The 14,598-nt window shown below is 40.9% G+C and overlaps 1 protein-coding gene across 2 annotated transcripts in view; it reads right to left on the reverse strand.

Annotated features, from left to right (window-relative positions):
- Window positions 1-14,598, reverse strand: part of LOC117525472 (E3 ubiquitin-protein ligase DTX1-like) — a 49,160-nt gene that overhangs the window by 11,904 nt on the left and 22,658 nt on the right. The gene's annotated exons all lie outside the window — the stretch shown is intronic.

Raw genomic sequence — 14,598 nt, forward strand, 5'->3', positions numbered from 1 at the left:
GAAATCTAGTACTGAATAACAAAAACTTTTTTTGATATTTGACACGATCTGAGTATTTCAGATTGTGTCACAAAAGTATCAAAATTCAGTAGAGATCCTGACCTACCCATAGTCCTCTTCAACCATTATAAGTACACGGATGTTTTTTTTATTATTTTTTTTTTATTTTTATAAAGACTAGTCAATAGGTCTTTGGCTACAGCGAGAAGTGTGTGTATTCTGTCACGTACAACATGTAATTTCCATAATGGCTGATAAGATTAGCTCGAGGCTTGTACTGTAAAGTCATCACTCTGCTGTCGTACGCGATCAAAGCAGTTAAAGCTCTTAAACGTGTCATAATGGTTTATTTATAGCGGCACAGGACAGAAAACCCTCCTGTATTATAAATAGGCTGTCAGGCTTATGACAAACGGGAAGCACCAGTATTAGCCCTGCTCTCCATCCAGTCCGTGAATGACGATGATGACCACACACACACACACACACACCCTAATACCTTATTGTCAATCAGTTGGGATATTAATATTTAATAGACTGCTGTGTTAGCATGGCAGGCCTTACGGGATGACGCGTGGAAGTGAGTGTTGAATCGCACCTCATCCTGGATAAACTTGTGTGTAGCTCATTAACACACTTTCCAGCTGCCCTACTGATGCGCTAACAAAACGTTTTAAACCCGATGAATGAAACCGTCCGTGTAGTTCTCTCGAAATCTACTCTTTTCTTGATTTATTACTTCCAGCTCAGACAGGAGGGACTTGCACTTTATCCGTTTGTGTACATGATCTCTCAAAGGACGGGGCTACAAAACATTTACGCGCAGTAGCTACGAAAGAACCCAGTGGCGCCACGCAGTGATTAAAAACATACTGCAGTACTACTACTTCATGAGAGGCTTCATAAAAAACTAAACTAAATGTAAAATTGTTGATCTTTTTGTGCAACGTGTAGTTACTTTGAATTTTAGCAGAAATCCTGTGATAAACCGCGTGCTGCCGCAACAGAAAGTAAAAGCCAGACATAACAGAGCTGCATGGCTAGTTACCGCATGGCACAAGTCAGTCAGGAGCACTAATCCTGCAATACACTGCCTCGAAGACTCTGGGGTGAGCAAGGAGGATAGTGGCCGATCCCTCCCACCCAGGCTGCAAACCTTTTGTGACCCAAAACCTCAAGACGCAAAAACAGCTTCTTTCCATCCGCTGCGAGACTAATAAATAATGCCAGAGACCCCCGCTTACTCTGCCTCCCCCACTACGACAAAGCACAGATTGGTCATTCCTACAATGAAACGGTACTGTACATCTGTACTCTAATCACCTGCTTTTGCAGTCCCATTCCATTCTATTTATACTCGTATAACAGTGAATATACTTTTGTCGATTTGCCTTTTATTTCTTATATTAGTGTTGTTCTTATTTATGCACCAATAAAACCAGATCAAATTCCTTGTATGTGTTAAAGTACTTGGCTATAAATCTGATTCTGATACGATGACTTATGACATCACAAAGATGTGATTGGGGGGGGGGGGGGGGTGCCACAATCGTGTCTGACTTTAAAAAACAGGTTTCTCTGTGATTCTACAGTGAAACTGACTCATGGAACAACAACCGGCACCATCACAGCAACTAATTCTGGAATTCGTCCAAGTAGTAGTGGGTGTTCTGGTGGTTTCCCCAAATTTCTAAGTGACTACTTTAACTAAACTCCAAGAACTCTGAACTAACTTGAAAATTTTCTTCTGTCTGTTGAATTGTGACTTTCAGTCACTTTTTCACCATGTTGTCTGTAGTGGCGTTTTGTCTTTGGGACAAAGGCTTTGCCACAACACGGCCTTGGCCATGCAGAAACAGTTATGTTTATATTGTAATTAACTGAGAACCACAAAAGAATAAAGCTGAGCTCTATTTAGGGAATCAGGTGACTTCTCTAAAACCAACCGGCTTTAAGTCTCGATTTCGTTTCTGATAGAATCTATTACTTTTCCTTTTATATTGCTGCTAAATAAGGTCTTAGAACCACACCAAGGGGGCGGTTACCCCTTCTTGTGGCCTTCCTACAAACCAACGCCTTCACGAAAAAGAGTTTCATTACATTTTTGAAAAATCTGTGATCAATCCAACAAACAAATGTTGGAGAAAACACAAAAACAAACTCATGGAGTTCATCTCTTTCTCTAAATTTTTTATTCTTGAAGTCATCCACAAGAGAAACACGGCAATTCAATTATTGAACCGGAGGGGGAAAACAAGTCTTTTAACCCCTCTTGACCCTCACCCTTTCACCCCAGCTTTGTCTTGTCTTCTCTGCGCTGACCTTCTTCCTTCTGCTCCTCCCATTCCTCTGGGCCCAGATGGACATCAGCTGGACTGATTTAGACACCAGACAAAGTCCCACGCAATGCCCCACACACACACACACACACACACACACACACACACACACACACACACACACACACACACACACACACACACACACACGCGCGCACACGGTGCATCTCAGATGATTGATTACAAGATCTGAACACATCTTCAAGATCTGCTTTTGTGTTGAACCCTGTAATGTGATGCACAGCAACCACAAGTGTGAAGAACGTGTGTCAAACAGTTTCTTTATTACACACCAGCTGGGATTTTTTTTTTATAACAAACTAGTTCAATGTTCTTTATAATTTACCAAATAAAAGCACAGCATAACCTTTAGACTGCACAAAAACTTTAAAGCTACAGTATGCAGGATTTAGGGGTGTTGAGTAGAAAAAATATAACATAGCATTCATGACCACCTGTTTATTCGTGTATCATCAGCTCAGTTTAAGTCTTTCATATCTACATGGGAGTGCACCCCCTCATGGAGGCTGCCATGCTGCACTACAATGTTGATACAGAACACATGTACATACTCCGCCCTTCGCATAGCGGCCGAAGCACTGAAGAAAGAAGACGAAACAAGACACCATCTACTGGTTGCCAGCAAGTTTGTCTGCAACCCTTGTTTTGTGTGAAATGGAGGCTCCTACAGCTTGTTGAAGACCAGAGAAGGCAGGGAGCAGGACTCCCCATTGCCAAAGAAGCAAAAACATGAATGGAAACAGATGCAATCTGCGATCTCACCACTAGATGACACTACAGCCTATATATTGTAGCTTTAATTCTCAATTTGATTTCATTTTTTGGCTCTGTGACAAAGTTGTCTCACTTTGCTGCAGTGTTAATTTGACATCTGTGCACATCACCCTCATCTACCCACCCCAAAGTTTTATTTTCCCTCTCCAGGCCTATAATTTCATTCTCCCCTTTACCAGGTTCCCATAATCCCCCACTGAAGACAGACCACACATTCTTCACACGGCTTTGCCTGTTACAATCGTCAATATTTACTTTTCATGTGAGAGAGGATGGTCTTTCTCTTTCTCTGTGTGTGTGTGTGTGTGTGTGTGTGTGTGTGTGTGTGTGTGTGTGTGTGTGTGTGTGTGTGTGTGTGTGTGTGTGTGTGTGTGTGTGTGTGCATTTGTTGCGTGCCTTCACGGGCAGCCACAGCCTCTGGTGTCTCACCCATTTCTTATACAACTGTGTGATAAATCTTTGACAGTTTGCTGACTTTTTTTTTTTTTGTCTTTAGGGACACCCCCCGAATCACCACCAGTCCCCGTCTCTCAGGAACTGTCTGCATCTGACCGTCTCCATTATGCTGACTGGGCCAGTGCCATTGTCTAAACCCTTCACACCCGCACAAAATTTTCCCATTCCCATGAATATACTCAGATCAGGGCTGCCAGCTACATCAGGGGGTCCACAATCCATCTCCATAAATGCAGTCAGTATTCACAGCGCTTTACTGTTCCACATTTTCTTATGTTACAGCATTATTCCAAAAATGGATTAAATTCAACCCCCCCCCCCCCCCCAATAATTGTACTCACAATACCTCATAATGACAACATGAAAAAAGTTTTTTTAATAATAAAAAAAACAAAACAAAACAAAAAAGAACAAAACTAAGAAATCACATGTACATAAGTATTTACACCCTTTGCTCAGTACTTTGTTGATGCACCTTTGACAGCAATTACAGCCTCAAGTCTTATTGAATATAGTGCCACAAGCTTGGTGCACCTATCTTTGGGCAATTTTGCCCATTCCTCTTTGCAGCACCTCTCAAGCTGCATCTGGTTGGATGGGGAACATCAGTGCACAGCCATTTTCAGATCTCTCCATAGATACTCCAGAAAAACAAACAGGTCTGCGAGAGCCAGAATTCTGACTGGTTGGTAGGTGATCCAATGCAAATTTCATGCAATAAAATGCAAATTAATAATTTAAAAATCATAAAATATGATTTTCTGAATTTTTTTGAAGTGTTAAAGTGCACCTACAATAAAAATTACAGACCACAACATTCTTTGTAGGTGGGAAAATTTGTAAAATCGACAGCGGAACAAATACAGTAGTGTTCAGAATAATAGTAGTGCTATGTGTCTAAAAAGATTAAACCAGGTTTTGAGTATATTTCTTATTGTTACATGGGAAACAAGGTACCAGTAGATTCAGTAGATTCTCACAAATCCAACAAGACCAAGCATTCATGATATGAACACTCTTAAGGCTATGAAATTGGTCTATTAGTAAAAAAAAAAAGGTAGAAAAGGGGGTGTTCACAATAATAGTAGCATCTGCTGTTGACGCTACAAACTCAAAACTGTTATGTTCAAACTGCTTTTTTAGCAATCCTGTGAATCACTAAACTAGTATTTAGTTGTATAACCACAGTGTTTCATGATTTCTTCACATCTGCGAGGCATTAATTTTGTTGGTTTGGAACCAAGATTTTGCTCGATAGAGCTTGGGACTCTGACGAGGGCGGTTGCATCTCCTCCACTCTCCCTTATCTCTCTGCTTTTAACCTTCAAGTCACTACTTCACCAGACTGTGAATTCCTATACTGGATTCTGGATCTATTGGACTACTATTGGATTAACCATGGAATTGATCAGCTGGTCTCTGAACGGTATTTTTTCTACAAGAAGGTCAGGACCGGGGGATCCTGCCTGCCCAGATGGAACGTATCCTGCGGGCTATGTCCTCGACTCCTGGAGTTCCTGGCGTGTGGCATGCTTGGTGCCTTTCTCTGTTGGGGATGTCGAGGATTTATTCATTTTTGGTCTTATGGTAGCAGGGCTGGTACTTTTTGGCTTATGTGCTGCCCTGATGTACCGGAAAATTGGCAAGACTGTGGCATCAAGAACCACGGGCCCTCGCTTATCCGTCATGATTAACCAAGTTGGCAAGGCAGTGCATTCTCAGACTGCGTTGACTCTTGAACTCAGACGCAAATTGGATGACACCTTGGAGCTGATGCGTGCCTTGCAGTTGAAGCTGAAGGTTTCAGAGGCCGGTGAATATTCTTAATTCATAATTGGGAATATTCTTAATTCATAATTGGGAATTGGCTGTTCAAGTGAAACTGTTAAAAGTGTTTTTCACTGCTCGGCTGCAACACTACAGGCTATCTAGCCTCAAGGTCAATTGCCCACTGTTTACCTCCAGAGGAATTTATTCAGGCTCTGGTGAGATTATTCGGCTCCATTCTTATCTCAACCCACAAGGACAATAAACTGACAGATTTACACATGGACTGAAGCATGCTTGTGTTGTCTTAATTCTGATGTGTGCCACTATTACGGTAAACAAGTAATAATTGTAGATCGATTGCTGTTTGTATGTGGAATGTGAGTGCGGAAATCTCGTAATGACAGTAAAATCAATCTATCTATCTATCTATCTATCTTATTCTGAACACTACTGTACTTACTTGCCTCACTGTATGTGTGTCTATATATACAACCCCTGGCAAAAATTATGGAATCACCGGCCTCGGAGGATGTTCATTCAGTTGTTTAATTTTGTAGAAAAAAAGCAGATCACAGACATGACACAAAACTAACGTCATTTCAAATGGCAACTTTCTGGCTTTAAGAAACACTATAAGAAATCAAGAAAAAAAGATTGTGGCAGTCAGTAACGGTTACTTTTTAGACCAAGCAGAGGAAAAAAAAAAATGGAATCACTCAATTCTGAGGAATAAATTATGGAATCACCCTGTAAATTTTCATCCCCAAAACTAACACCTGCATCAAATCACATCTGCTTGTTAGTCTGCATCTGAAAAGGAGCGATCACACCTTGGAGAGCTGTTGCACCAAGTGGACTGACATGAATCATGGCTCCAACACGAGAGATGTCAGTTGAAACAAAGGAGAGGATTATCCAACTCTTAAAAGAGAGTAAATCATCACGCAATGTTGCAAAACATGTTGGTTGTTCACAGTCAGCTGTGTCTAAACTCTGGACCAAATACAAACAACATGGGAAGGTTGTTAAAGGCAAACATACTGGTAGACCAAGGAAGACATCAAAGCGTCAAGACAGAAAACTTAAAGCAATATGTCTCAAAAATCGAAAATGCACAACAAAACAAATGAGGAACGAATGGGAGGAAACTGGAGTCAACGTCTGACCGAACTGTAAGAAACCGCCTAAAGGAAATGGGATTTACATATAGAAAAGCTAAACGAAAGCCATCATTAACACCTAAACAGAAAAAAACAAGGTTACAATGGGCTAAAGAAAAGCGCTGGGGAGATGGCTGTCATTACATCATCAATAAATGCACAAGTTTACGTTGATATTTTGGACACTTTTCTGATGTTTGAGGATGATGAAATCATTTTTCAAGAAGATAATGCATCTTGCCATAGAGCAAAAACTGTGAAAACATTCCTTGCAAAAAGACACATAGGGTCAATTTCATGACATAGGGTTAATATCAACGAGCAGATGTGATTTGATGCAGGTGTTAGTTTTGGGGATGGAAATTTACAGGGTGATTCCATAATTTATTCCTCAGAATTGAGTGAGTCCATATTTTTTTCCTCTGCTTGGTCTAAAAAAGTAACCGTTACTGACTGCCACAATCTTTTTTTCTTGATTTCTTATAGTGTTTCTTAAAGCCAGAAAGTTGCCATTTGAAATGACTTTAGTTTTGTGTCATGTCTGTGATCTGCTTTTTTTCTACAAAATTAAACAACAGAATGAACATCCTCCGAGGCCGGTGATTCCATAATTTTTGCCAGGGGTTTTATATATCCATATATCTATATCTATATCCATATCCATATATATATATATATATCCATATCCATATATATATCCATATCCATATATCCATATATCCATCTATCCATATATCCATCTATCCATATATCCATCTATCCATATATCCATCTATCTATATATATATATATATATATATATATATATATATATATATATATATATATATATATATATATATATATATCTATCTATCTATCTATCTATCTATCTATCTATCTATCTATCTATCTATCTATATATATATATATATATATATATATATATATATATATATATATATATATATATATATATATATATATATATATCCAGAGATGCTCAATCGGATTCAGGTCTGGGCTCTGGCTTGGCCACTCAAGGGCATTCACAGAGTTGTCCTGAAGCCACTCCTTTGATATCTTGACTATGTGTTTAGGGTCATTGTCCTGCTGAAAGATGAACTGTCACCCCAGTCTGAGGTCAAGAGCGCTCTGGAGCAGGTTTTCATCCAGGATGTCTTTTGTACATTACTGCATTCATCTTTCCCTCGATCTCCCAGTTCCTGAAAAACATCTCCACAGCATGATGCTGCCACCATCATGCTTCACTGTAGGGATGGTGCCTGGTTTCCTCCAAACATGACACCTGACATTCACACCAAAGAGTTCAATCTTTGTCTCGTCACACCAGAGAATTTTGCTTCTCATGGTCTGACAGTCCTTCAGATGCCTTTTGTCAAACTCCAGGTGGGCTGTCATGTGCCATTTACTAAGGAGTGACTTCTGTCTGGCCACTCTACCATACAGGCCTGACTGGTGTATTGCTGCAGAGATGGTTGCCCTTCTGGAAGGTTCACCTCTATCCACAGAGGAATGCTTGAGCTCTGACAGAGTGACCATCGGGTTCTTGGTCACCTCCCTGACTAAGGTCCTTCTCCTCCCAATCACTCAGTTTGGACAGGCAGCAAGCTCTAGGAAGAGTTCTGGAGGATCCAAATTTCTTCCATTTACAGATGATGGAGGCCACTGTGCTCAATGGAACCTTCAAAGCAGAAGAAATGTTTCTGTACCCTTCCCCAGATTTGTGCCTTGTCTTAGAGGTCTACAGACAATTCCTTTGACTTCATGCTTGGTCTGTGCTCTGACATGCACTGTCAACTGTGGGACCTTATATGTAGACAGGTGTGTGTCTTTCTAAATCATGTCCAATCAACTGAATTTACCCCAAGTGGACTCCAATTAAGCTGTAGAAACATCTCAAGGATGATCTGTGGAAACAGGATGCGCCTGAGATCAATTTTGAGCTCCATGGCAATGGGTGCCAATACTTATGTACATGTGATTTCTTGGTGTTTTTATTTTTAACAAAATTGCGAAAATCTAAAAAGCTTTTTCACATTGTTATTATGGAGTACTGTGTGCAGAATTTTGAGCGAAAAAAGAATTTCATCCATTTTGCAATAAGGCTGTAACATAAAACGTGGGAAAAGTGAAGAGCTGTGAATACTTTCCGGATACACTGTAAATCACAAGCAGCCAAAACTCTATCAACTGTTAAAAGGAAACGGTGGGGGGGGGGGTAACTCAAAACAAGAACAAGAAGCTCAGAATAGACGGTAGAGAGAAGGAGGGAGTGTGAAAAACATAAAATCAGTGAAGGCTGCACATTGTGCTGCTAATGCAAGGCAGGCTCGGGCCGTCTAACAAAGGTTACTGTGGATACCGGGGGCCCAGACCGCTGAGTCGCGACGAGAGAAGGGGGCAGGGATCGAGGAACGGAGTCGAAAGAGGGGCCCCACTGTGGGGAGAATAAAAAACAACAACAAAAAATCTACATCTGAAAACATCGGCCCTCTTTTTCAATTTGAAAATAAACAATCGTCTGTGAGAATCCTGTTTTTGGTGCATGATTTTCAAGTGAAAGTGAAGATGCATCGCTTGCAGTGGAACTCTCTTATTCTCTGTCTCTAACACACACAGAGACTTCAAACAAAAAATGCATAAAGATTCATAAAAAGCTGAATATAGAAAAGTTATTTTGTGGGGAAAAATGAAATCGAGACTCAGCGAGCCCACTAAGGGATTTTGATTTTTCAAGTTACACAAATAAGCGCAACTAAATTGTAAGAAATGTTAGGAATTTATTTATTGTAATGCAATTATTGTAATAATTATTATTATATCAGAAGTTAATTCCTTGAACAGTTTTGCAATAGCTACATTGCAGACATTTGTTATAATCAAAACAGTCAATTTTCCCCACTAATTATTAGTTTTCTAATAATATTAGAACATTACTTAAATATCCCATGCAAATATAATTGTGCATCAACAATAACATGACTAACATAAAATACTGGATATCCCCTCTACTGTGCTAAGTATCATTACTGCAATTAGATTATTAAGGGCAAATGCATGCTGAAGTAAAATAACCTCGTATCACACTGGACTTCAAGTGATGATTTCAGCAATATGTATCCCAGCCAATGTGATGTCAGTAATTGCATTTAATTTGCAGAATTCTGCCTTCTTGCTCAAAGCAGTGTGAAAAACAGCAAGAGAAGGAGGATGTGAGAAAGGAAGTGAATGTAATTGACAGCACTATTGTGGTTTCAGTGGCATCTGTGGTTTTTGCAGTGAATTTTACTGTTAACTCGTCTGCTTTTCTGGAGTCATTTCCTCTCCGAACCTAATGTGATAATTATTGTGGATTACATAAGTGGAAACCTCCAGCACCAAAAAGTGAAGCCAAAAGCATAAGTGCCAAACATTGCAGTTCCTCAAATGGCCATTTGAGGCTGGCTCCCAAAGAGAGTCAATCTCCATAGAACCCCATGTTAAAATGTCCAACTTTACAGCAGAAATAAACATTGTACACTCCGGTACAAAAAAGCAAACAAAACAAAAACAAACTATTTTGGTAGTGAAAGCTAGTTTCACCATTCATAACGGTACAGGGGTGAACATTTCTATAACTTGCAAGTTTAGGCTGTTTAAACCATAAAGTTGTGCATATTTAGAAGCATGGTGGAGACGACAGCCTAGGAGCTCCTTTCTGAGCATTTTCATTGAAATATGAGTTAATGTGAAGTCTTCACTCCTGTATTTTTAGTAATGGCCCTGTCACACCATGACGATTTAGCCCGCGTATGCAGACTAGGAATGGGTGTTGATAAGATTTTATCGATATCGATGCCATTATCGATTCCGCCTATCGATCTGATTCCCTTATCAATACCATTACAGGTTTTCATTTTATTGAGTCTTAAAGTAAATAAATATGAAATTAGTCACCGGATCCTTGATCTCTGGATGTAAATTAAATCTGTACATGGTGGATCCTAGCTCTCTGGACATAAATAAAAATTTACAAAATGTGTAGTTTTTGTCAAAAGAATTTCCTTTCAGATATAAATGAGACAAATGTAACTCTATAGCCCTGAGCTGAGCTCTTGCAGCCGGCTGCGCTGCACGTCGACATCAATGTAATTCATAAAGAATTGAGGATGTCTCTTTTTGGGAGAAAAAAAAACGCTTTGGTTGGTTGTAGTTTGTTGTCTGTATTAAAACGTTTGGAAAGAGGTGTTATTTGGCAACTCGCTTTGAAGTTATTAATTCTGATCAGACTCTAAAGCGCTGGTCCAACCAAATAATGAACGATGAATAAAGCGTTACGTAACATGTTTTCTTTTGGTAGGAGTCCAGTTATTCAACAAACATGGTAGAATAGTTGGTCTTATGCCGCGTTCACACCGGACGCCACGCAATGCCACAAATTCGCATCCCTCGCTTGGTGATGGACGCGCCACCACCGCCCGGTGTGTTGCTCTGCTTGAGCCACGTTCACACTGGACGCCACGCAAAGTCACAAATTCATCATTTGCTGCAGGAGTTGCGTCTGGCTGATGGCCGCTTTCAGCGGTACTTCTGCCTCTATAGGACCCAGTTTGAGGACCTCCTGTTCCGTTCGCGCGCGCACATGTGGGAAAAAAACAAAAAAAAGAAAAAACTGGCTGCTGCTGCAGTTCATCGCTCTCCTCTCCAACTGTCAAAATTGTGTTGAATAAATAAAGGACAAAAGGGACATAAGTCCTGCTCACAGGCTGATTGCCAGAGATAGGACATGTCCACATCAAGTATAAACTCCAGACAGCTCCACGTCACTACATATCCAGTCCCTGATTGGTCATCGAGTCGCGACAAGATGAAAAATTTCAGGTTTTTCAACTTGGGGAAGAGGGCGACGCGACACGATGCAACGCAATATCACACCAGTCGCTCAAAATCGCTTTATTCGCTTACATCGCGTGGCTTGAACTTTTGTGGTGCCACAACGCGTCCTTCCATAGGGATTACATGGCAACCTGTCGCCACCGTCGCTTGCGTGGCGTCTGGTGTGAACGCGGCATTAGAGGAAAAATATTCGGCCAACGAGGCTCATCTCTGAGGGGGGGGTGCTAATTTCAAGAAGTTCAAAATTTAGCAACAACAGCATGGGGCAGTACTACAAGGATTTTAGAGGCATGTTTGTGGTGAGGACGAGCCTGTTAAAAGCCCATTATCCGAGCGCCTGGCGGCAATGAGGACAAAACAGGCTATTTTGGCTCAGCCCTCTCATGCACTTTGTCTTGACAATCCCACCTGCTTTGTGGGCTGGACCCTGCATGTAAAATGATTATTTTGTAGCGGATTAATCATTTTCTGTCAGAGTTTGGCCGTTGAAAACACCTATAATCGCTTCTGGAATCACAAAAACACCTATAATCACTTCTGGAATCACAGAGGACTGTTTAATCTGGACCCCCCCCTTTTCGTGTGCTGCATGAGGTGGAGAAGGTATTTGGAACAGCTTAAAAGGTAATTACTTGTAATGTTTATGTTGTAATAGCTTGGTAAAACAGTTGCATGTTTATTCCTTCTTTATAAGCAGCTGTAAAAGTATGTTGATAGATTTAACATCTTGTTATAATGGATCAGATGAGCTCCGTTATGTGTGCACTGGGGCAGTGACTTGCACTCAAGACGAGCATTTAAGTAGAACGCAAGCATCCAAAAGAAAAATTTTCATTGTGGTGTCTTTTTTGATCACAGAGAGCTGGGTGCACACACAAAACTGCTACATTTAATGACTGCAACACAGGTGAACTGCAACCTGATGCATGGATGTGCACACCGGCGGATTGTGCAGAAGTGTCTTTTTTGGACTGTGCTTAAAAAATGTGACATCTCCAATGGATGCTGTGAAGTGAAAACCCCCAGTTTAAAGGGACCAAGTGTAGGAGGGGTGGAGGGTTGGACCAAACCCATGCCTAAACGTGCACCAACATTGCGTTACATGGCACTACATGGATCATATGTGACTTGACACTGATCATATGTGGCGACAAGAGCCATTCGAGGCTGGACGGGGCTCAAATGACAGGTTGGTTGTGGCTCACTAGAGGCTGATACCTGGCAGATGTGAGGTACAGAGAGACACATAGAGGCGCCTTAGTAGAGGATACGTGATAAGATTTATACGTGGCTCATTATTCGAATAGTCACTGACAAATCCATACGTGGCTCATTATTCATGGCTTTATTATTTGGTGGGACATTTGCTTAACTTTAGTCGGCAAGAAAAAAAAAAAAAAACAGCTGAACAGCTGACTGCAAAGCTCAGAAAAATAAGGCAGTAAGAATAGTGCGCTCCCAGCAGTGGCTAGGAGATGACTATATGTGATAGACCAAATCAATCAATCAACTAATCAATCAATTTATCAGTTATGAAAATAATCACTGGTTGCAGCCCAAATGGAGGCTGAATGTGAGCCATCGACAAAGAGCGCTGTGCTGCACGTATCACTGCAGCTTTAGAGAACAATGGAGTCCTGCCTTCTCTCCCACAATGCCATCTCCCTCTCTGCTCTGCAGATCCCAATGACTTTTCACATTTATCTCTCACATACACACACCCACAGGTTCCAATTTCATAAAGCTAATACGGTAAGATGAGGTATTTGACGAGAACATTGAACCGCCTGCTGGTACTGCTCACCAAAACACCTGTTTTTTATTTCACATACATGTGGGTGTGGCTGGTTCTGTGGCAGTCCGTTTGCCTGCCTGGCATTCCACGGCTCATGGCCTATTGTTGGAGCCATAAACATCTGAAAATTAGTTAGAAATGGAAGAAATACAAGAAACTCTGGCACTTCTCATATTTGCTTTTCTGCTTGTCTCCAAAATAAATAAATAAATAAATAAAATAAAATAACTGAAAAAGACTTTCTGCACGGTCGTTTAAGAACCACCGTGCCCACTTTGTCCTCTTTTGACCAGATGTGGATCTACACGCATCTGTATCCCTGATCTGGAAAAGCAAATATACCACCATGACAATAAACAAGCAAGCAGCAGTCAAAATGTGAAACATCTGCACTTTACATGTTTTACACTGATTCATTCAAATGAATTCTTTAAGATTCATTAATAATACAGGTTTCTGTACTTTTGATCAATTCTGTCCATATTGGCTCCAAACAGTGAGTTAAACAGTACTGACACTGAGTTTGACCTTTCAATGTCACCTAAGGACAAATGTCATGTGCCCACTAGAAAGGTGATATATGACTTCATATTACTGCTTAATAGTAACCATAAGTGTACATTTAGCCAATTCCTCAAAATAGTCATCGCAAATGACCAACGGGTAAAAATATGGACCTTAGCCTGTGGACTGGGACTGTAGAAGGTCTCTTCAGAGGATCCTTGGGTACCACTGGAATGATTTTGTGTCAAATGAACAGTCACTTAGGGTTTCACGCAGCTACGGCTGATGGACCAGTTCCCATCTGGGTGGTTGCCATCTGGGACCCAAGGTCCCATGGTGCCATAACTCTCTGCACCTGTGCAAACTCCTAGTCCTGACCTGCAACCTTGCCTTTGAAGTGACACTTCTCAAAATCAAATCTCTTTGTCTTTGGCTGATCCTTAAATCACTCCACCAAGTTTGCTTCAAATGATATTGTTGATGTTCAAACACACACACACACACACACACACACACTAAACAAAAATAAATTCATTCAATAATAACCAAATATAATGAAAGTGAATCTGCCTCCCCCTTTCTTGAAACCACATCACTCACAGTCAATAGAAAGTAAGAAAGTGATGAGTCATTGCCACACCAAGCCTGGGCACGTTTTCTTTCATTGTCGCGCCTGTAGGTTTGTACACGTCTGTGTGTGTTGGCAACTGTCAACGTGCTGATGTTCAAATATCACAAGAAACTGTCGGGTCACGCCTGAGGAGGCTGTCACCAACACGTGAGTTTGTAGCTGGACCGACGTCAACAACATGAAAACATGTCGCGCAACTATTACTCCTCCTGAATGGGACCGTGTGAAGCGCTATGAAAGTACTTAACAAGGTCTACTTGACTTTGCGTG

Source organism: Thalassophryne amazonica, chromosome 15 (genome assembly GCF_902500255.1).
Source record: "Thalassophryne amazonica chromosome 15, fThaAma1.1, whole genome shotgun sequence".
NCBI classification, from domain to species: Eukaryota; Metazoa; Chordata; class Actinopteri; order Batrachoidiformes; family Batrachoididae; genus Thalassophryne; species Thalassophryne amazonica.